The sequence below is a fragment of the Rhinolophus sinicus genome, chromosome 5, assembly GCF_057876585.1.
Source record: "Rhinolophus sinicus isolate RSI-liver-muscle chromosome 5, RSI-T2T, whole genome shotgun sequence".
Lineage (NCBI taxonomy): Eukaryota > Metazoa > Chordata > Mammalia > Chiroptera > Rhinolophidae > Rhinolophus > Rhinolophus sinicus.
The window spans coordinates 19382772-19407131 of NC_142505.1; the positions used below are offsets into that span (position 1 = coordinate 19382772).

Sequence of the window (24360 nt, forward strand, 5' to 3'; positions counted from 1 at the left end):
TATTTATCCTCTCTCTGCTAGAACATAAGCTCAGTGTGGGTTTGTATGTCCATTTTGGTTTTAGCTATATTCTTAGTGTCTAGGCTAGTGTATGGCTCATAGAAGGCACATGAATATTTCTTGAACTAGTAAATGTCAGCACACGTTTGTGCCTATTTAGAGTTTGGGTGAAAAACACCTATGAGGCACACTATTATATTAATATGTATGTATTATACAATTATGAATGCTGTTAGAGAGATGATGGGTATTGGTAATGAAATGTGAGTGAAAATTATTTGTGTTACTTCTGTATGAAGCACGTTATAGAGAGTAGGAGATGCTGCAATGCTCTTCTCCCAATGCGTGGTGGCCAGAATGGACACCTTGCCAGCTTGGTTCCTTGAGTGAATTCAGAAGGCAGCGATTCCTGCTGACCCATAGCGACCATGGAACATGAACAAGAAATAAACTTACATTGTGTTAAGCCATTGCGATGTGGGGCTTGTATGTAAGTGAAGCACAACCTAGCCTACTCTGACTGACTCATACACTGTGTGACTTAGGAAGATGCTATGAAGATAATGGTGCTATGCTATAGCAATAATGAGGCTTCTTGCATAAAACTGGAATCAAATTAAGCAATATATATAGAGTACTTAGCATGAGCCTTTGATTCTTAGTACCTATGTCTTCAATAAAATTTTAAAAGTAATGGCATAAAGCAGAGATCAAATATCTGCAGCCTAATTGTCACCAAGTTTCTCAGCCTTCTGACGTCACTTTTTCATTCAATATCCAAGTAAAATGATTCGAGTCCTTCTAATGTAGTGAATGCAGAATGGAATGCCTTCCCTGTACTCTTGCAGGAAAACAGGAATGAGAGATATTGGATGATGATTCCATTCTTCTAGTTGCTATTTATCATTGTTGCATCACAAATACCTCCTCTTTGACTTACCAGCCATTTTACCTCAATGAGGTCCTTTTTACTCCAAGACATGGATAATGCCTTTTCTCCTTTAGTGGTATGGCTGCTAAAATCAATGCCTTCAAACAGTTAAAAGAAGAGTTACTTAGACAGGTAAGGTGCATCTTTCTATGTCTACTTCAAATCCAGTATTGGAATTAAGCATTCAGTAACTACTTGTTGCTTACTTACTTGTGTGCTATATTCCTTTTCATTTAAGTCAGGGGTTGGCAATTTTTTATTTTATTATTTTCTTATTATCAAAGGCCAAGTATTAAATATTTTTGGCTTTGTGGCTCATACAGTCCCTGTGGCACCAAATGCAGTGTGAAAGTGGCCATGGACATTACATAAAAATAAAAAAATAAAAATAAAAAAAATGAACATGCCTATATTCCAATAAAACTTTATTAAGAATATAGGCAACTACTGGATTTGGTTCTCAGCCTGTAGTTTGCTGATACCTGATTTTAGTTAATCCAATTGCCTTCATCTTACAGAGACCATGATCCCTTAAGACATGCCCAGATATGTTTTTCTTCAACTTCCCTTCATTTTTGTTTATTCAACAACTTTCATTGGCCATCTGCTATGCTGTAGGTTCCATGCAACATCCTGACCTTATGAGACAAGAAAACAGTAGTCTTGACCTCTGTGGTCTCAGTCCAGGGGCAGAATAGAGATGGAAACACAGATAACAATACAACTTGGTGTGAGAAGCTCTATAACAAAGTCTTTCTCAAAACACAGGAACATCATCTTGTCCTGCGGAGTTTATTTCACTCTTTAAATCTCCTGAAGACTCTGAGACACATCAGGCTGCTGATCTCACAAGTATATTCTCTCCATCAGGGGTTCAAGGAAGCCATCATTTCCATCTTAGACAGAGACTGAGGGCTTTTTTGTTTGTTTGTTTGTTTGTTTCTTTTAATTACTGGTTGTTTCTTACCTTAGAAAGACAGCAAGTAAAAGGCATCAATAAATATTTCCAAACAAAATGCCTTTCAATGCTGAAAGTCTATGTGTGAGTGACAAAACCTAGGGATAGAAGTATCTCTCAGAAATTATCACTGTGCCAATGAGATTGAAGCAGAACAATTTCAGCCTGAAGTGATCCATGCATCTATCACAATATTACCTTATTAGAAACTTTAACCCAAGCAACTTATAAACATTGCATACCTGTTAAAGTACTCCCTTTTTTATTTCCCATTTGTAAGAATGATAACAGGCACTTCAAAAGGGTGACAACAGTGCACACTATTCTCCATTCAGGGATGCTCTCTGATAACCTAGCAAAGTGTGGAGTGAGCTGAGAAGGGACCAAGACCTGGAACCCTGCCAGCCCCTGGCACTGCTTCTTGATGGCCATACCAGATGTCTGAATCAACCTCAGCAAGAAGGGCCAGGTGTTCTTTTAAATTTGAAATTATAAGCAGAAACATAAGACAGTTCTTTGTCTTCTTTGAAGGGAAGGGAATTAAAAAGGAAGGCATTTAGAGGATAAAGAAGTAGAGGTCAAGGACCCGACTTGGATTGAAACTTCTCAGCCAAATCCCTGTTAGGAAGCCATTTTCCTTTTCTACTCAGAGACAGTAATGGTGCCAGGGCCCCAGGCCTCTGCCCCCTTTTTCTGACCACAGACAGGTCCTCAGTTGATCAAAGTGGACTAGCATTCCAGCTTTGATTCCTGAGGGGAGGACATCCACATCTCCCTGGGGACTGTTTCCTCTGGACTTTCTCTAGTGGCATGACAGCATCTTTAAAAAAAAATGTCTGAACTTAAAAAGTCAGAAAGTCCACCTTCAGGTTTGTGTTAAAGAAGGAAAAAGACAAGTTAGTCAAAATTATACCCACTAGACATGTAGTCAGTGGGCCAGTGTGTTTTCATAAGCCAAGAAACAAAAAACAAGACATCATGGCGTCCATTGGCTGCATTAGAAACAAGGGCAGTGCAAAATGATTTTCCAAAGATAGATTTGCCTGGGTCCACTATCTTTCCAATAGATTGCTCTGTCTGTTAAATAAATTCATGTATTCTAGTTTTTTATTATTATTTTAATAGGCCTTCACCAGACAAATTGTTTTGACTCCAATGAATGTTCTGTAGCTAAAATACTGCAGGGATTGGCAAAAAGCCTGCAATAGACACCTCCTGGAAGTGGTACTTCATCATATACTTGCCTATAGCAGTGATTCTGCTTGTGGATAAAGAATTCCTGTAACCTTATTGCATTCACCTCCAAGAAGAGATGAACAGTAGGAAGGGGTGCAGAAATGCTACTTGGTGACTCAGACCACAGACCTCAGAATAAAGTTACTGAACAAGTTTGAATGAGACTTGGCCCTGGATTTCACTTCATCCAAATAAGTACAGTGACCTTAACCACACCCAACCTACCCACAAGCTTGTCCTCAGACACCATACAAAAGGCTTCTGTGCATGTCTCGTGTGTTGCCTCCAGATCCCGCTTACCATTTCTTACTGTCCTGTGCCTTTGGCCTTGGTTTTAGAATCATTCTCACTGTCTGTATGTTTGGACTTCACATTTTGGAATATCCCTTGCTTTTGCTGTCCATCAACAGGGTTGTAGAAATCAGTCTCATACCTACAGATGAAAGTTGGCTCTTTTTGCTTGCTTGACCAGACTGTGATACCGAGAGGAAACACAGTTTAGTAAGTACAGAGATTCCCACTTGCTTTGGAAAAGAGTTTGGGGTCTGTTTTCTACTTTGACAGTTCTGGGTAGTCTTCCCTTTCTAAAGAAGAGCTGGGTGTGCTGGTTTTGGGTGTTACAATAGTACAGACTTGAAGGTGGGTTTTTGAGACCCAGGAGAAGAAGGTAGACTCTTATCCGAGAGGTTCGATGCTGGCATGGCTGAGTCATTTCAAGTCAGAAACTTGAGAAAATGAAAGAGAGCAGAACTGCGGGGAGATCAAACAGAAATAGTCAGGAGGACATACACCTTAGTGGTTTCCACACCTTTATTGGCAGGGGAAGCACAGGCCAGGGGTGCATATGACTCCTTTGGGTTAAGAGTTGGAAAGTGTAGTTTGTGTCTATGGAGACAAAGTGCCAGGACAAGCCAACACTGCTCAGAATTAGAGCCTGTTTCTATTCTCAGATACAAAATTAGCTGGTATGTCATTTATTTGCTTTTCTCCCAGCCATGTGATGGCCAATTATCATTCATTTTATATGACTGGGTAACTTGAACACCAAGATGGGGAGGCCCAAGGAAAGGAGCTAATAGTATTCTAATTATCTGAACCAACTTGGCACCCCCTAATAGCTCCTTCTTCACTTATGGGTTAGGCTCCATCCTAAAATTACTTTGGAAATTTTACTTTATCTCTCTTAGCCTAAGTTTTATCATTGGGAATATAAAGATTATAAGGTTTATCTTGCAAGGTTGTTTAAGTGATAGAGTGAATATAAAGCACTGGACCACAGTGATGGGTGCAAAGTAAATAGTGCTGAATAATTCCAGCTTTGGGGACTTTCTCCACGCTCTGCCTCTTACCCTCAGGTCCAGATCTGACATCTCTGCTCTGATGTCACTGGTTCTGTTTCTTAGAACCTCGTTGCTGTCTCCCAGCCTAGGCCCCATTACAAGAAAGTGTGTCTTGTAATGTGGAGGTAGAGATTGGCGTGATGCATCTATAAGCCAAGGAATACCAAGGATTGTAGGCAACCACAGGGAGCTGGGAAGGATTCTCCTTTAGAGCCTTCAGAGGGAACATTTCCCCACGGACACCTAGAGTTTGGACTTCCAGTCTCCAGAACTGTGAGGAAATTAATTCCTGTTGTTTTAAACCGCCCAGTTTGTGGTAATTTGTTATAAAAGCCCTAGGAAACCAATACACCATTTTTAGGGGTAGGCCAAAGAGTTGGAAAATAGAAACCCAGAGCATAGGTAATACAAACGGTAAACAAATCTCAATCTCAATGGCCATTTATAATTCAAAAGGTTAGGTTTAAAAAACAAAAAAAAATGTTAGCAACACCTAGAAAGAGAAAGTTACAGTGAGCCTGATTCTGAATGGAGGTGAATATCCAGAGAAGGAGACATCTATGTCCTAACCATGCAGGGTAAGTGAATCTGAACCTTTCAGTGTGTGAGAAATTAAAAGGGGGTCTGACTGTGGAAAGGGTAAGGAGTCAGTGACTTACAAGTGTGTCCTGATACCTTGAGACCCTTAGAAGAAGGGCGATTAGAACCAAGGGTTCATTACTCTACTACGGTTGACTAAAACATTCCACTTGCAATGCCAGACTGACTGATTACACAGAAATAGTGAAAATGGTTGATACCACACTTGATTGTTAGGGAAATATTTTATTTACTCGTCTCAAACGTTTCTCCTAGTTATTACTTTTCTGGATGAGAATCAACTCTTTGAAATGAAAATACACCTTCCCTTAGCTAGTAAAGAATATACCATGACCAGATAATAAAGGGCAAGTATCAACAGAGTGAGCCCCGGATAAAGGGCAGTCATGTGACTGCATTAACCCAGTTGGTGGACCAGCTCAGCTTCCAATGATTTATTCAGCATTTGAAACATCAAGCTCTCTGTTCAAATATTTATTACAATCCTTGGTTGTTTTGAGGCCTTTAATAGGCCCGAATCAATCTCAGGTACTGAAAATTTGTCAGCAAATGGACTATATTGCAGAGAGCAAAACTCTCGGTGTAGAGCTGTAAACTTTTACTTTATTCTCGCTAAAGCAAAATAGTGTAATCTCATCCTAGCATTATTGGTTTAAATGAGTTTACCCCTCCATTTAATTAATCAGGGGATCCCTCTTTAATTACATGATAAAATCTGTTGCAAAGATGACACTTCTGTCCACTCAGCAAAGTGCTAGAGAGAGTTGTTGTTTCATCCTTTTTTCTTAACGCTTCGGTTGTGTTTTGCATCTTTAATTGCTTACAACAGTAATTCAAAATTAAGATTATAGACAGAACACTTGGATTCTTGAAACTTCTTACACCAGCGAAGACAAAATTAACTCTGCAAACAAGCAACACATATAATGTAGTGTGTCTCAAATTCAGTCATGTACCCCCTTCATGCTGTCCCAACTGTTGTCATTTTGAGGAACGTCTGTATCATTTTTGGTTTGGGGGGATGCCTCTTTCACTTTTTTTTTATTAATTTCAGGTGTGCAAAGAAAATGTAATAGTTAGACATTTGCACCCCTCACAAAGTGATAACTCCCCCCAATCTATTAACTCTCTGATATCATATATAATTGTTACAATATCATTGACTCTATTCCCTATGCTGCACTCCACATTCTGTGACTATATATGATATAACATATATTATATATTATGTATATAATTATAGTTGACACTTAATATTATTCAACTTCAGCTTCGGGTGTATAGCGTGGTGGTTATGCATCTAAACAGTCTATGACATGATCTTCCTAATGAGTCTAGTGTCCATCTGGTATCATTGTTTTTGCTTATTTTTTCTTTAAATCGACTACTCTTGCTTAAAACCATTTAACTAAGAAGGAAATTATACATGTATATTATCAGCATAAATGGACAACCAGTATCCTGGGTCACTAGTATATAGCAATTATAAAAATAAATGCATCATTATTGAAATAAATGTTTAGTCTGTGAAAAATCTAAAATAATTTGATATATCCCCAATGTTAGGAGTGTCATAATTTTGGAAACAATAATTGATTGTAAGTTTTCCTAGACTAAAAGGCTAACATAGTCATAGCATTTACCATAGTCTAACGATGGTTCTATGCTTGTTACAAGCATTGATTCATTTATTTCTTCCTATATCTCTAGGAAGTACTATGATTCTCTTCAATTTGCAGACAAGAGAACTGACACACAGCATTCCAAATCACAGAGCTGGTAAGTAGTGGAGCTGGGATGAGGTCTGGCTCAAAGATCTATGCTCTTAACTGTAAGAGTTTAAGTTCTAAATATTTATTGAATCGCTCCCCTTTCTTCCATTTCTCTTTGTGTAAGTCCTTATCAAAACTCACTAGGATTTTGTCTTGATTTTCGTGCTCATTACATGCATCTATGCATGTGAATAAATTTCATAAACCTATAGCTATGCAAAGCTGATGAAATCTTAGTGAAGTAATAGTATTGTGCCAATGACAGTTTCTTGGTTTTGATAATATATTATAGTTATGTAAGTTTTATCATTAGAGGAAGCAGGGCTAAGGATACATGATGTCTTTGTATCATTTTTGCTACTTCTTGTGCTTCTGTAATTATTTCAAAAAAATTAATTTGGTTTATTACAACAGCATCCATGGGAATCTTCCTGTTTTTTGTCTCCATGTTCTGTTTTCAAACTCTTTTCCTCATGTGGCCAGAGGATCTTTCTGACTGTATCCTATTATCTGTCTGTGGTTCTCCACATCCCTCATTGCCTGAAGGGTGAAGTTTTCATTCCTTAACATTTTTAAAGATGCAACCCCCGGCTAGATGTCCAACCCCACCCACTGTCCATGCCCTGCATTTCGTACTGCATTATCATACTGCCCTTCCAGCAGAAATGCTGTTTCTTCCCTGAAGGCGTCATGGATTCCTGCTCTGGGACTTTGCTTCTGCTTTTCCTCCTGCCTGAGTACCCTTCCCTGCCCTCTCCACCTGCTATTATTACTTCATCCTTCAAAGTGAGTAGAAGCTCAGAATTGCCTTCACTGACATTCTTTTCCTGACCACCTTTCTTCCCCACCTGAGTTAAGGTGCTCTAAGGTCCCCATAGCACCTGACACACATTTCCATCTTGGCATTTCCTAAGCTGCATCGTATCCATCTCTTTAGTCATCTGTTTCCCGGTATACTCCATGAGGGCTAAAATAAATCTACCTTGTTTATAGAACCCTACCACAGAGTGGGCCTGGAATAATTGGGCTTATTGGGTGAAAAATAATGAGTGGATCACTTTCTATTTTTGTCAAAGGTCTTTATTCACATAACACTAATTCAAACTTCCTTCTCTTCATCATGAAACAATTAATGCACTGCTATGTTGCCCTCCCCAGAAACCACACTTTAATTTGTTCTTTTTAAACATTTTTAAGAGAGATTCATAAATATACAGAAATAATTTCAAAGACTATCTGTTTATGAGAAAATAAAAGAAGTTGTTCTCTATGGGTAAGGTATTGCTTCGAGATTGAGTATTTATATAGGGAAATATATTGCTTTCGTATTCATTCTATCATCCCAAGCCTGATCACTTTATACCATTGCCTCTCTCACCAAAGCTGCCTTTTATGCCCATGGAGCAGATAGTTTTAAGGTCCTTAAATTCCAATGTAAACTTAAGTTTTAAGTATTTGGAATTTTCAGTTTATTTTGTCATGTTTACAATTTACAGAAAGACAAGGTAGCTTCAACCTTCAATACATTCTCCTTTTGATCTTTCAGGTATCGTGTAGCACAGATCTGTCCAGGAAAAGAGAACTCACCAATTTGAGGTTTGCCATCTTTTTTGTTACATAAGGGAAACTTTTTGTTGGTTGGATGTGACCAGAAATTACTTGCAGTAATTTGTCTATGGTCTGAAATCCGTGCGTACATGGAGGGAGTAATAATTAATGGTGAATAAATCCAGCTAGACATATTTCACTCTCAGCAAATGTCTCAAACTAGTTTGAGAGTGTGACATGTTTTAGGATGTCTCAGGCATGGGTCAATCACCACCTTCCTCCATTTTGAAGTCCAGGTATAGTGTGGGGAAATTCAGGACATATGTTTCAGATGATTTTATACTGGAATGACTAACATGTTGATTGAGAATGCTTTCTCCAAAACTAGGATTATTCATGGGGAGAATTCTAAGATGATTTCATGGCAATTGTTTAAAATAAGTAGTAAGGATTTCTTTAAAAAATAAGGAAAATGACTTGAGACAAAGAATATTGCTTTGAAACTTAGAACCCACAGAGTTGTCATGAGTTGGCAATTTGAAATCTGGAAATGCCTTCCGGTGTTGTCAAGATGTTTAAAAGATAAGTCTGCTTTCTGCACTGGTGTGCTCTTAAAAATGCAGTTTTAAGGCCAGTCTCCTGAAAAGTCTCCAGGTAGAGTTAGTCGTGTAATCCTGTGGACTCTTGTAGCATTGGTAATAAGAACAGACCCTACTAGGTGCAGGTACTCTTCTAAGCGCCTTCCACGTATTACTTCATTTAATCATCAGAGCAGCTCTTTGATGAGGATGCAGTTACTGCCATCTTCCTCATTTTGCAGATGGGGAAATTGAGGCCCAGAGAGATTAAGTAAATTGTCTGAAGCCACACAGGTAATACATGACAGAGTATGACTAAGCCCAGGCAGAGTGGCTCCAGAACCCATTCTGAAGCACGCTGTTCTGCTGCTTCCCATTCCGTACGTGCCTCTGCCAGAGTGCTGACCCTGCTGGAAAATAGTCAGGGTCTGTGGATGTCTCCTTTGCTGACCGCAGGCTGTAAAGGCTTTATGTTGTGCACGCCTATATTTCCAGTGCCAACAAGGTCCTGCCTGCCCATTGTTAGCCGTATACATAGTGGTTGAATTAATAAATGCAACTTTTATTGATTCAACCATTTGAATTCTCAGTAAGACTCAAATATAGGTACGTGAAAAGAAATAAGGAAAAGATGAACTTGGAAGTATGAATTACTGTGTGCAATAGAGTACAGCATATGCAAAGACCCTGAGGCAGGGAGGAATATGGTAAGCAAAAAGAAAGGAGTAAAGAAGGATTCGGATTATCCTGGAATTTCATTGGCTCTGTCTCCTTTGTCCCCAGCGTTCATGGATAATTTGCAATTGACAGATTTTCTGGTGAATGTATTCTTTGGAATAAATTACATTCACTCTTTTTATAACACTAAAATCACGTTCCAAATGATTCTCCCTTTCTCTCCTCAAAAGTAAACCATTCCATATAATCAGGCAATGGAGGGAGTTTGAAAGGTCAAATATCCTGTCTTTTTTATGTGCAAAGCATTCTGAATTGAGAACTTGTAGGAAATTTAAAAAGCTGAACTTCCCTTCCAGGAACAGCGAGAGCTACTTTCTGCTCTGCATTACCACTCACTGCACAGAGAGAATTCCCATGGAATCACTTAGGAGGAAAAACATATCTTGTTCTTTCCTTGGCTTTTAAAAATAGGTCAGGATATCAGAATTGAAGTACATGTACATGTTTATCTTGGTGTCCCAATTTATCCTATTCTATTTTATAGTCTTCCTGTTTGTATGTGTCTGTCTCAGGGAACCACATGGAAAACAAGTGTTTAATGAGAAGGTTTCCCGCAGAAATAAAAATATAAAGGTAAAATGTATTCCTCAGTAAACCTACTGCCAGGGGAAATGGGGTAGGAAGGCAAGTTTCAAACAGATTTTTCCAGAAACCTAGATAAACTGTGAGAATAATTGGTGTTGTTTCTTGAGGGAAACCATTAAATGCCACAATGTTGAAATGAATAAAGCCTTAAAAGACTGCAGAGGGCACACTCATTTCCCCTGCACGTAACTGTATAATGCCATGTTTACAATTACAAATGGCTCTGTTCCCAAGGGAGAGTTGCAACTAGATGGCAGCCGGTTGTGGAAGCCTGGTGGGTTTCCTAGAGACAACTGAGATGATTAAAATTCCCAGTAACTAGAAAAATAAAACATTGATCATAAATGTGACACAAAGGAGATTGCTAGTATTTGGCTTGCAAATCGGTTGCCTTTCTTTGATAGTCTTTGGTAAGCAAGGAGATTTTGATATTGGCTGGAATTGTATTCAAAGCATAATTTATTTGAAAGCTTTTATATTTTATTTTATTTTGTATGTTATCTTATTTTATTTTGCTGGGGTGACTTGGAAGACTAGTATTGGATTTTGAAATTATTTAGATGTTAACCAAGATTTACTGAGCTGAGACGAATGTGATTTAAAGGTAACTGAACTTTGGTGTGGGGTGTTATCTAGTAGGTCATAGTAGGTACTTTACCTGTGAGTCTTGTTAGTCATTTTATTCCTCAAAATCATACCACATAGTCACCATCTTAAATGGTCATCGGTCAGTATCTTAAAACCTTAGTTTGAATTTTTTTTAAACTCTTTCATTTTGAAATAATTTCAGATAACAGCAAAATTTCATTAATAGTACGGTTACTGTTTGTTTTCTACTCAGATTCCCCCAAATGTTAATCTTTACCACATTTGTCATTTATTCTCTTTCTTGCTCTCTGAATTATAGATACTCTATGTTGATATCTTATACCACTTTAATATTAGCTTATAAGCTGCTTCTAAATTTTTGTTTTGGCTATTTAATTTTAATGGTCTAAAATGTCAGAAATGTCAGGCCGAGAATGAGACAATTTATGCTTTCAGAAAACTAAATATCATGCAATCATCATTTGCTCATACTGCAAATGCAAATGCAAAAAAACAAACAAACAAAAAAACTATGATAGACCAATGAATTTCAGGAGCAGGTTTAATGAGAAACCGCAGTGGGAGAAAATGAACCTAATTCCTGCTTCTTTGTGGTATTGGGATTTCATAGACATCTTATTTTTCTAAGGAGAACCCTGAGCATACTTGTGGTATGCAGATATATATGTACTCTTAGTCCAGAGAGTGAGAGGCTGTAGGAGGTAGGCAATTAAAGAGGCAGAATATAAATTTGATAAGTGTAGGTAAAATCAATACTGATGTAGGAGAATAAATAGAGTTTTGATTAATGTAATTATTTTTTGAAATCCATTTGCAAATTAACTGCCTGTGAAGCTAGGGCTGAAATATAAAGTACCAGCCCTACACTCTACTACCTTTGTATTTTGTGTGCTCTGCTATATTTACACAAGCAGTGTGTGTGTGTGTGTGTGTGTGTGTGTGTGTGTGTGAGAGAGAGAGAGAGAGAGAGAGAGAGAGAGAAATGAACTTCGTCTCATGGAAAAATGAGGATATGATGAAATATATTTTTAAATAAGAGCAGTTGTAATATTTGCTAAAGTGTGAAAAGTTAGATGGGTATTTCTATGTGCATAGTCTATTCCCCTTCCTAGATTGAGTGATTTTGCTTTTTTTCGACCAATTGGTAACCAGGTCACTTCATGAATAGAGATGTTTTGTTATATCTTTTGATATTGTCAAAAATCAGCAGAGTTTCCATTCATTAAATTGTCATTATTTGTTCATAATTTAGTTTTAAAAGTGTTTTAACTTAATTAATTTGTTCTGTTGATAAATTGCCGCCCATTGTTAGAGTTGTGTGCGGCACGGCTCGACCTGTGTGCTTTTACTGGGATCGAGATAAACATCTTCCTTTTAAAAAGCCTCTATACTAAGCCTACTATAAAAACAAAACAAAACTGAACTAAACAATATAGCAGTGTACTACCAAATAGGGTGTTAAGTGCAAGACGCATCTCTTTATTTAATCCTTACAACAAATTACTAATGAAGAGACTGTCATTTCAATGTTGTATTAGGTTGGTGCAAAAGTAATTGCGGTTTTTGCAATTATTTTTTAACCTTTTAAACTGCAATTACCTTTGTACCAGCCTAATAGTTAAAGTGATCTAGGTGCAGAGAGAGATGTGAATGATCACTAACGAGGGGGTGATAAATTCAGGATTTTAATGTAGTTTTCTCTCTCACGGCAAAGCCTGTGTTTTTAATCGTTTTGTTAAATGCCTCTCAAGCTAATTACAAGAGAATGAATGTGTAATGAAAGTTATCGAGGTACAATAGGGATCTTTCCCATTAAACTTTATCAATTTATTTCATATCTTGCCAAACCTGGAAGCAGAGCCACAGCTTATGGTTGTGTGGTTTGTGCATTGCACAAAGGTGCCCACCTAAGAGGGAGAGTGAGAGCTAACCTACGGTCCTGGCTGCACCCTCTCTGGATCTTACCTGAGCATGTTGTTGGGATCCTTTCTTGTTCACTCCCGGGCCACACCTTTTTCTAATATCAAACAGCAATGCAATGAACATTGACACTCACACAGCCCACCCAATTCTTTCCCTTATTTTTTACCTCCATTAGAATGTCTCTTGGAAACTCATTTTGATGTTTGAAACTGACAAACTATGTTTTCTCAGTTTCAGGCTAGCTTGTTGTCAGAAAATTACAAATGAGCCCCCATGATAAGATTCTTCTCTGTCTTCAGCTAATCAAAAGTACTGCTATAATTTGCTGTTTGCCCCATGCGTGCTTTTATGTTCTATCCTCACCCAGACATACAGTCTGCAGTCCCGTGGATGAATCTCCATGGTCCTGTGCACCACGACAAATAATTTTTTCTAGTCTGAGACAACATTTATTTTGCACTCTGCATTTCAAAGAAGCACCTAGACTCTATCTGCTAGCCACTGTGTTTTTTGAAATGTAAATTGAATGACTCTTGTGCTTTCTGCAAATAATGACTACAATCAACTTGTATGACCTTGCTGTTAAAAGTAAAGAACTTAGATCTTATTTTAAAAGATATTGTATCTCTATGTTTCAATAAGATTGAACCAAATTTGAACACAAATATTAAAGTGTTTCCTCCACAGCTACAAAAATGAGTGATTATTTCCTTCAGTTACAGAGATTTTAAATACGTACGTGATGGGACATTAAAATTCACTCTTGGGGAAAAGGAGCAAGAGAAGACAGTAAGAGGAGTTTCAGGAGCACAGAACTTTGAGGCCTAGAGATAGAAAGAAAATACAGAATTAGAATTTGCTTTGTTGTCTCCTCCAGTCTCCTTCCCCTTCCCCATTTCAATCATCCATTCATTTGGTAAATATTTATTGAGCATGTATTATGATGTAAGAGTGGGAATAAACCAATGGCCAAGTAAAACAGTACCAAACCTCAGGAAGTGTGCAGACTACTCATAGGAAACAACATTAAAGAGCTAATTAGAAAAATAAATAATTAATGATGGGGATGCCTGCTAAATGCGAATATGGGGTATGCATGGTAGATTGAAAATTGTAGATTGAAATTAGTCTTCAATTCAGAGAAGGCTTCTTCCCCTTATCTACTCACAGGACTTTGGAATATCACCAGTTATGTTTCAGAAATGGTGTGAAAATGTCATCTGTGAGTATGGAATACTGCACTTGAAAATTGTAAAGTTAAATATGTTCATAGTCATCAGAATACACACACACTCATGCACAAACACTCTTTTTTTTTTTTTTTTAAGATTTTATTGGGGAAGGGGAACAGGACTTTATTGGGGAACAATGGTCAAATTGTTGTCCTTTCAATCTTAGTTGTGGAGGGTTCTGTTCAGCTTCAAGTTGTTGTTCTTTCAGTCTTAGTTGTGGAGGGCGCAGCTCAGCTCCAGGTCCAGTTGCCGTTGCTAGTTGCAGGGGGCACAGCCCACCATCCCTTGCGGGAGTCGAACCGGCAACCTTGTGGTTGAGAGGACACGCTCCAACCAACTGAGCCATCCGGGAGCTCAGCGGCAGCTCAGCTCAAGGTGCCGTGTTCAATTTTAGTTGCAGGGGGCAGAGCCCACCATCCCTTGCGGGACTCGAGGAATTAAACTGGCAACCTTGTGGTTGAGAGCCCACTGGCCCATGTGGGAATCGAACCGGCAGCCTTCGGAGTTAGGAGCACGGAGCTCTAACCGCCTGAGCCACCGGGCCGGCCCCACAAACACTCTTTACTTCTGTAAACTTAAAAATAAAGACAGAGAAGGGCATTGGCTAAAATGGCTGAGCATAAGATGGACTGGGCATTTGCCCAGAGGCATCACTACCAACGACTAGGTGCCCAGTGCTCAGAGCTGGGTGGGGAGACCTTGCAGATAACAGGGACTGATAATTGCCCAGAGGGAGTAGTTTCATGGACCACTTCCCTGTTTTGGCTTCAGGAGAAACATCTTACTCATCTTCTTCACAGACTAGTCCAGGAAAGCTCTTGCGTCTGTTGGCTTCTCTGTGGTTGGCTACATCCTCGTAGTTTTTGCCTTTCCTAGTTCCTGTTTTCTTGACTTTGTTCTCTGGGGAACTAGAATTGGGAAGAGGACACAAGAAGCCTTTAAGGAATGCAAGTGTTTCTGCTCTTGTACTCCTTATTCTGGGTTCCCACTAGTCTTGGGACAAAACTGTCCATTACTAAGGAAACAATTATAAGCCTTAATCGGACTTTTAGAAATTTAAACCTAAAATACATGGCCCTTTGGAAATACTCATGTGGCCTGGGAGGTCAGGATGAAATGCTGCTTAAGCAGAAACTTATGAGAGTTAGCCAGGTGCAGGAGGCGAAGAGGAGAACATTCCAGGTGGGAGGAGTAGATGCATGAACACATTTTGTGTTCTGTAGCAGGAAGCGTGGAACTAAAGGAATGGAAGGAGAGTGTGGCTGGAGCAGGCAGACGTGGGGGGTGAATGACACAAGATGAGACCATGGAGTCAGGCAGAGGCTAGAATCTGCAGGTCCTGGAGAGCCACCTTAGGCAGTTTGCACTGTATTCCAGAGTAATGGGAAGCTCTTCAATGGCTTTACTAAAAAGGCATCAGAAGAAAAGGGACTCAAGCCAACTGGAGCATAATCAGCAATACAAAGCGAATTCATGCCTTCCACTGCCATGCAAAAGAAATGTTACATCCAAATTGTGTTGGAGCCCTGTTAGCACCTGAGTTTCCTGTACATACAGTACTGATATGTATCGTTAAATCACCTATACTCTTTAGGGCTCACAAATCACAGCATTCATGGAAGAGTATTTTCAACCCATTAACAAAAGAATAAGAAACAGTAACTCATGTTTCAAAGCCATGAATGATTAGGTGAGATATCCAGTAATTTCAGCCAAAATAATGATATGCTTATGTTTTGTGGGACAAAATATAAAATTCAGTAAGAATTTCAAAATCAGAATCTACTTAGGGAAAAGTCTTTAATGGTCATTACCGATCTATTTCAAAAAAGTAAATGTAAATTGCCATTTAGATTTAAGTGCTTTTCCATCAAAATATATAATGAGCTTGGCTGAGGTTATTTCAGAACATCAGTGGAAACATAATTAATACATGGAAATGAATTAAAAATTATCATGAGAAGGATAGAATTAAATAATGGGAACTCATAATGCAAGGCGGGTTGCAAGGGCCTAACATTCATAATATTCCTAATTTTCAAGGCAACGATATGATCAAATATGAAAATGATTTAACATAACTTTAGGCCAAAATAATTGATAAAATGTCACTCATTTGCATATTTTAGATAAAAGTGAATATTAACACTATGAATACCTATTCTCAGGAATACATATTGGTCCAGAACCTAGAGTAGTAGCATAAGCAAAGCTAAATTTGAGTATAGACTCCCAATGTGACTCGTCTGTAAATCTTTTCAATGATATAAATCAACAAGCACTTTTTAAACAAGTCCTGTCAACACAAGGCTATGCTCAGCCCTTTGCTAGGTGTTCAGGGGACACACAAGATACGGAAAATATTGTCCTTGCTTTCCAGAAGCTTAGGATCTATTTGAACATTGTCTGGGGAAAGTGTTTACCGTGTGTGTGTGGGGGTGGGGTGGGGTGGCGGGGGTGCAGTTCTGAAATCATAAGTCCTGATAAGGACATTTTTAAAAAGAAGATCAAAGTTATATTAATATTAGAATTTTACATTTACTTAGCACTTTATCATCCTTTCACTTAGCAATTAGTTTTTTAGCATTGACTGCTCTTGGATTTGTTTCTTCATATTTTACTTAACCCTAGTGACTAAAAGTTGAACGTCATAAATCCAGGAAGCAGAGGAATGCAGTTCTACCCACCTCCGAAGTCGATATTTTCCCCCTGCCTTGAGGGCGGTCATTTATTATTTTATCTTGCCCCAGACAACAATTCCTTTCTTTTGGGGTAGCTCCTTCACCTCCAATGCTGTGATCTGCAAGCAGTATCCAATTCCAGTGCTGCAGACCCCTGGTCACAAGTGCAGGCATGTGACCTAGCCTGAGCTAGTCATTGTCACCATCTCCATGTATACTCTTACTGTTTCAGAAATGGATATACAACTGAACCAGAACAATAATAGCCTTTTCCTAAATAGTTTATCTTAGAAGAAGGCAGGGAAGCCTTCCACTGTCCTTGTCATATCGTTGTAAGATCTGCCACTAAAGCTGCCTGTGACCATGGGTTCAGATTACGGGAAATGATGATGAAGAGAATGACGCTAACACTCGCTGAGACATAGACTGGAGATGGAGATGCGATGGAAGGAAGGAGGGAGGGGTGGAAGAATTGAGGTAGAGAAGTACTGGCAACCCAGCTCTGTGTGTGTGTGTGTGTGTGTGTGTGTGTGTGTGTGTGTGTGTGTGTGTGTATCCATTGGTACTAGTGTTTCTAAGATGAGTTCTTTCTATTTCTTCCCATGACTTGCTTATAGGAGTTGATACATTCCCTGTTTTTGCTTAAATTAGTTTGAATTGTACATCCTGGCTCACGTATCACTGGGAATTAACATGTAAAATGAACAGCCTTTGGAGTCCCCACACTGGGTTGGAATCCAGCCTAGATGCTTACTAACTGATTAAACTTGGGGATGTTACTTAGCTTCTGAGAACTTCAGTTTTCTCATCTGCAAAATGGGGTTAAAATATTTCTATCCTATGTTATTGAAAGTATTACACAATGTAATGTACATGATACAATTGATAAAGTGCCTATCGATAAAAAATGGTTAAAGAAATGATCTTTTTTTCCATTATAGTCCTTGGTATCTTCTCCTTTTTTCTTTTTTTTTTTTCTCTCTGTGTCCCTCACATCTTTCCATCATCCATTCCAGCTGACATTGTTGAGAAACATCTGTTCAGCTAGAACTTGTAGAGTGACTTTAAAAGTTTCTGTTTTAGTGGTTACTGTGCAGCTTTAATTTAGACCACAAACAGCAGTGGTCAGCTAAACACATGGAACCACACCATGATATTTCCTCCGTACCATCTTTCCTGTTTACCTCTATTCTCTAATTAGCCCTGAAAAATTTTACAGGAAACTCAAACGGGAAAGCCAAATATAATATATATATATATATATATATATATATATATATATATATATATATATATATATATCTGACAATATGAATTAACTAACATAGAACTATAAATCTGAAAGAAACCTTAGAGAAAATATTGCCAACCAAATTATTTTACAATGAAAGAAGGAAGGACAAGAAGAAGGGGGAAACATATTGACCTGAATATTTATATATGTTTCCTCATTCAACTCATCACTGCCTTTAGAAGTAAATATGATGACCTGATTTGGTAGGTGTTGTGGACCCTGAGAAAGAAGACACCAACTGAGAAGGGCTCCTGGTGGCTAACTGGGCTCAAATCTAAAAGCAGAACCTAGCAGCCCTCTCTAAACAGGAGCTTCTCATGTAAACCACACTTCAGAGAGAAGCCTGCAGTAAGCTGCTTGCCTCTTGCACAAAACTGCCTGCCTGCCTTGTGTTCCTGCTAGCTGAGCCAGCTCTTATAAAGGAGTTCCTGGAATACTATCTCAACCAATGGGACTGAGGCTTTCCCTGTCCAATGGGAGCTGTACAGCTATAGCTGTATTAGTATCTTCACCAACAAATGAGAGCAGCTCCATTCTGACCAATCAGGACAGTGCCTTTTGGACCAATCAAACTATGAGGATTTGGAGTCCTTGTTTGCACAAGGACAGACTAATCAAGGACCATGGGCAGGGACTTCTATATAAGTCAGCTCCCATTTGGCTCAAATAGTGTGTTTTTCCTTTTCATCCAAGACTGGAGACTGCGTTTCCCTGAACTGAAGCACTGAAGACGTGCTGGAGCAGACCGGGGCAGGCGGCACAGAGCAGCTCTGTGTAGCAGAAGAAGGGCCTGACCCCAGGCTAATTGAGCTGTAACACTATTGAGGTTTTGCACAGCCGTGCTGTTCTCACAGCAGTACTGTATCACAACTGAGTTATTTGCACTGAATAAATTTCTTCACTGCACCACACATTGGGGATTCCTCTCGGTGTTGAATTGGCACCCACGACTATCAGTTGACAGTGTGGAAACTGAGGATCAGAGAAGCTAAGTCATCTATCTGGTCAAGAACACAGTGGCAGTATGTCTTACTCCAAAGACCACACCCTTCACCTAGACTGTGTTTTGTTTTTTTTTCTTTTTGTTGTTTTTTTTCCAGTAACACAACAGCTGGTGAATAGGAGTGAACCAGCATCAGTGATAAGTCTTAGGAAAGAGTTTTGGCTCACAAAAGGGCTTCTTGGGAAGTATGGAGTTTTCAGGCTAAGAATAAAATCTGAAATTTCATTTTGGATAAATTTCTTAGCTAATGAGTTGAATTCTATTTTGCTCATCACATTTCCCCTCTCTTTTAAGGCCATAATTTTAAAAAAATCCACTTAGTTTAAGAAATACCACTTTCACCATATGGCTTTTAAAGATTACAAAATGTGGCTGAATTTTTCCAAAGGGCCAAGTGAAATGTTGCCACATGGAAAATGTAATGTCTGGTAGAAATGGGAAAGGTCTGTTATTATGTTACTCTTTCTGAGCCATGCACTCACTTTCCACATTTAGGTTTTTATTGTGTTTTTCTTTCTGTTTTTTAGTAACTGATGTGCTTTTGTAATGCCAACTTCTAAGAAAAGAATTCATTCATGCTAACAATTGAAGTCAGGGTGGGTAGTAGAGACTCTTAAAAGCAAATAACTAGAATTTTGTCTTTTAAGTCTTTTCCTTCCTACTTTCTATCTCCTTTCACCAAACCCCTTCTCCCCTACACACACACTCATGCTTTTATATCAATAATAACTTCTAATAACAAGTTTGATTATGCACATTCTCCAACATATCTCAATATTTTCTTTGGAATCTATTTTTTAACTTCGTACTATTTGGAGACAATTTTCTATATATAGACCCGTAAATGGAATGCAATGCACATCTCTCAAGCCAAAGTTTCATCTTTCTTTGCAAATTGAAATGTCCTGTTCATTTATTTAATCTTGTTAACAGCAATCATAATCATCATTTAGATGCCTTTAGAATACAGTATTTTATTTATGTATTTTGAAACAGATTTTTTTTTTTTTAATTGGCATAGTGCTTTAAAAGCTTAGGCTCTGGAGTCATATTTTCCTGGGCTTGAATTCTAGCTTTTCCACTTCTAGTTTTGAGTCCTTAGGCCAATTGCCTAATTGCCTGAACCCTCAGTTTTTTCATCTGTAAATCAGGAAAACAGTAATACCAGTCTCATAAGATTATCGGGAGAGTCAAATGAGGCTGTGGGTGGAACATACTTAGCAAAATGGATGGAATATGGTGCATGCTCAATAGAATTAGCTATCCTCTGTCATTATCTTCATTATCATTATAATGGGGGATATTGATACAATAGCTGTATAAGAAAAAATAATGATATATATAAGTCATTTTACAAAGAGTTTTCTGATACGGGCTTCTCAAGTAATTTAAAGCAGTCACAGGAATCTGTGCCACTACACAAAGCTGCAAATGTGGCTGCTAATTGTCTGCCTCCAGTACTTGCGATTCATAACTGATGTTACGGTGAAAATGTTCTTCACGAAGACATGGTTACCCAGGCGTAAGCCATGACTTTTAGAAGCAGAGCATGTCTAACGTCTTCACAATGGCTGAGCCAAAGCACCCGTTGGATATTTGACCAGGACACATCCACGCTGTAAGTTCAACTTTGAGTCACCACTTCTATGGTTATTGCGGTTGGAGTAAAAAAGACATGGAACACCATCTTATCAAAACAGAGGTGCAGAAAAAGTGGAAAGGGATCAGAGACTCTTTTGTAGAGCATGGTGGGTGTCAAAGTCAAAATTAGGACCGAGAAGCCAAGATCTTGTTGAAGCTGTTGAACAAGCATCTCCTTAGTACCTGCTACGTTTCAGCGCTGTACCTGGTTCTGAGGGGGCAGTGGAATTGCAAGACAGTGTCTCACCTCTCAAGAAGCGTATAGATCGTGTGGGGTGGGAGGAAGCTGACAGAAAGGGGTATCCGTCAGCTTTTGCTGCAAGAATACGGAGCAGCAAACCTTCCTAATATCAGTGACTTAAAACGAGCTAAATGGTATGCACAGGGGAGCCAAAGGAGTGTATAACGTAGGGTTTCTCGATTTTTTTTTCATTAATGCCCACTTGAGGAGACCTTTTAGATACTTTCTTCTAATCACTCCTCCAAAATGAAAAGTTCATATCATTGATAAATCGTATGTCTGTTTATGTGCCAAATGTATATCTGTACTTTATACACAAAAAATAGTAAGAATTATTTTGCCTTCTAACATTGTGGGCAATGTCCCTTCATTAAGAATGGCAGATCTAACCCACCTTGGGAGGCTCACAAGAAATTCAAGAGACTGTAATGCTTGGGTTTAATCTTGGAGGTGGCAGGAGGATCTCAGACAAAGAGGAGGGAAGAACCTTCCAGTCAATAGGAATCGCAGTAGTTTCAATGGGTGAAAGAACCTTCTGTGTTTTGGAAACTGCCAGAGTGATTGGAATGTTGGGCTATAAAGACTGTGCACGGTGTGAGAGAAAGCTGGGGAGGGGTGCACGCTGTGATTCAGAGCCATGGCGAGCACCCTACCATAACATCAACATTCCAGTTTCTTCTCGACCTTTCTGGCCTGCTCACACTCTAGTCATGGAAACAACTTTGCTTATGAGGGCAACTGTCCCTCATGTTAGCCTTTAAAACGCTCCCACAATTGAAGGGGAGGGCTCCTTGCAGCAATGAGGCTAGCAACTGGGGCTTGAAACCTGCTGTTCGCCTTCTGAATGGCTCAGCTGGGAAATCAAGGGAAATGAATCATTGAAAACAGCTGTGCAGACTGACCATGCTCTGGCAGTTGGCCATTGTTTGCCAGTAAAAGTAGCAGCAGAAATCAACCTATACCGAACGTAACTCACACGTTTGGCTCAACCTATAGTAAATTTCTTAAAAGCCCATTTAAAGATTCTTCCCGAATTTCACTATTAATAAGAAAACCTTACCCTTATGCCACAGAGACAGATATTTGGATTACCTGTCGATTTGCCATGTATTTGACAAGTATTTATGTTAACTTTTCTTTCTTCCCCTTTCGCAGTTTTAGCAGTTAAGAAAATGATGCCAAGTAGTATAGCACACCTTCTCTTTTGCCCAATTTTCGTATGTTCATATTTCCTAAACCAAAGATTGGGTGACGGTGATGTGACAAACATGAGTCTCCTTATAGTAGGAGGGTGGATAAGAGTGCATTTGAAAGCAGGACTGTTCCAAAAAATTCTGGATATAAAGTCACCACACTTAAGTTGAATCTGGGATTTAGTAAAACAAAAATCATGTCACAAAATATTGAACTAATTCCCTGACCTACATCTAATTTACTTCAATTCCCATGGAGATATTTCAACCTCTGCGAACAGCAAAAATCCCTCACTTGAATATTTGCAAAATTGAATTCCAAACCCTGTGTTTAAGTTTGGTTCCTGTAATGTAACATGGATTACATGGTGACATGCTCTGAGTTGTCTATATTTCTGTAACATATGGGGAAACAGGAAGCCCAGAATTGCTAACTACAGGTCATCAGCCCAATATAATATAATTGTGTTCAGCTATAATTTTCATTTTCTGGGTCTTATTAGGGGCACTCTGATTAATTAAAGAATGACAGATGTCATTGCTGAATTCTTTGTCCCTTTCAGTTAAGGCTTTGTTTTTAGAGCATGGTACCATCTGAGGGAAAATGATCCATTAATACCATGTGAAACAGACAAATAATAAAAATAAAATTAAACAGGAAGAACTGAGCCTTGCTATGATTCAGAGGTGAAACTAAGTCCAATCTACTTGGTGATGCAGAAATTTTCCAGTGTCAGAGGCCCCAGTCTAGGTGGGTGTTCCAGCTTTCTCATCGCAGGCGCCCCCTTCTGGAGCCACCAGTACTAGCATTACTTAGATTTTAGCATTGTAGCCAACTTTCCCTTCACTATCAATGCTCTTTCCACAGTGGGAACCTTTCACCAGTTCCGGTTCAAGTGCATAACTTTGAGTCTCCATCAGACGTTCTGAGACACGATGCACAAAAGATATCTTAAAAAGAGAATCATAGAGCCACGGGAACTGGAGGGGACCCAAGCAATAGGCTGATCCATATTCTTGGTCTTTCTCTCAGAAAAGATGAAGTTACACAGTAACTACATTTTTTCAATCAAGACTAACTCTACTAGCTATTGAATTCTGAAAATTTAAAGATTTGCTCTGTATAGCATACCTCAAGTGGGATTTTTTTTTTTTCTGTCTTTGATTTGTTTTTGTCAAGAACAAAGGTGGATTTATTAAGAAACTAATGAAGCTTACTTTAAGACTTTTCCAAAATTATGGGAATGGTTTTGGAAAGGCCATGTCTTCAAGGTCATGTTTTTGTTATGACTCTGAAAGTACTCTGTTTTAGCTAAAGCTAGACCACTTTCCCTTTCCACTCTCACATCCTCTCTGTCATGCTGTACCTTATATTAAGTGGCCACAGACATTTTGGGGTTCCAGCTAAAAGGAAGTATAGTAAAACGTATGCATATAATGTGTTGGCATAGTTGTATATTTATTGATTGTGTATTTATTGATAGTTGTCCCATTGCAGGAATGGCTTCTAGAAAGACTCCTAGTTTAACTGTGCCAACTTACCCAGAGCTGTGGCACACAGGTGCACAGGTTCCAGAAATTGTCTTGTGAAATGAAGTAATAACTGGTGTCTCTGGCTAACAGGCAGATTGGACCGGAGGCCTGCCCACAGCCCTGTGAGTGAGCATGGCATCTGATCATTCCACCCCTTCTCCCCTACCCCTTGAGATATAGCCTGACTAACACCTTTATCTTGGAAGCTTTGTGAAAGAACATGAGCCACAGGCCCCAGCTAAGCCACACCCAGAAACTAAAATAATACATATTTGTTGTTTGGAATAGCTAAGTTTTAGAGCAATCTGTTATGTGTCACTAGATGACTAATACACTGGGGAAGGATAAAGATAATTTAATCAAGTTGTTAAATCCTTCCTCTTAGCATAAAAGGAATACTGTCTTAATAAAAGATCATTTCCTAATAATGTTGAACATAAATTCCCTTGTTTCTCTTTATGTTCCAGTATAGGGTTCTGATCATACTCATGAATTAGCATAATATTCACAATGATTACCCTTAGTGATTGACAGATAATTCATAATATTAAAGAATTTGCTTTATTCTTAAATATGTATGTTTTTAGGTTTACATGAAACGTACATGAAATGTGATAAGTTTATTTTCATTGAAAATTTGACAGACATTGAACATTAGGATTATGAAGCTTTATTTTTAAAAACTAAAAGATTTAGTTATATTTTCAATAAAAATTTTAAATTC

At 38.6% G+C, this 24360-nt stretch overlaps 1 long non-coding RNA gene across 2 annotated transcripts in view; it reads left to right on the top strand.

Moving 5' to 3' along the window:
* The window catches only part of LOC141567096 (uncharacterized), a 239907-nt gene that overhangs the window by 50441 nt on the left and 165106 nt on the right, over positions 1 to 24360 (top strand). For both annotated transcript variants that reach the window (XR_012489492.2, XR_016021432.1), the window contains exons 3-4: positions 6776 to 6844; positions 8384 to 8433. This is a non-coding gene — a long non-coding RNA (uncharacterized LOC141567096). The remainder of the gene's footprint in view (positions 1 to 6775; positions 6845 to 8383; positions 8434 to 24360) is intronic.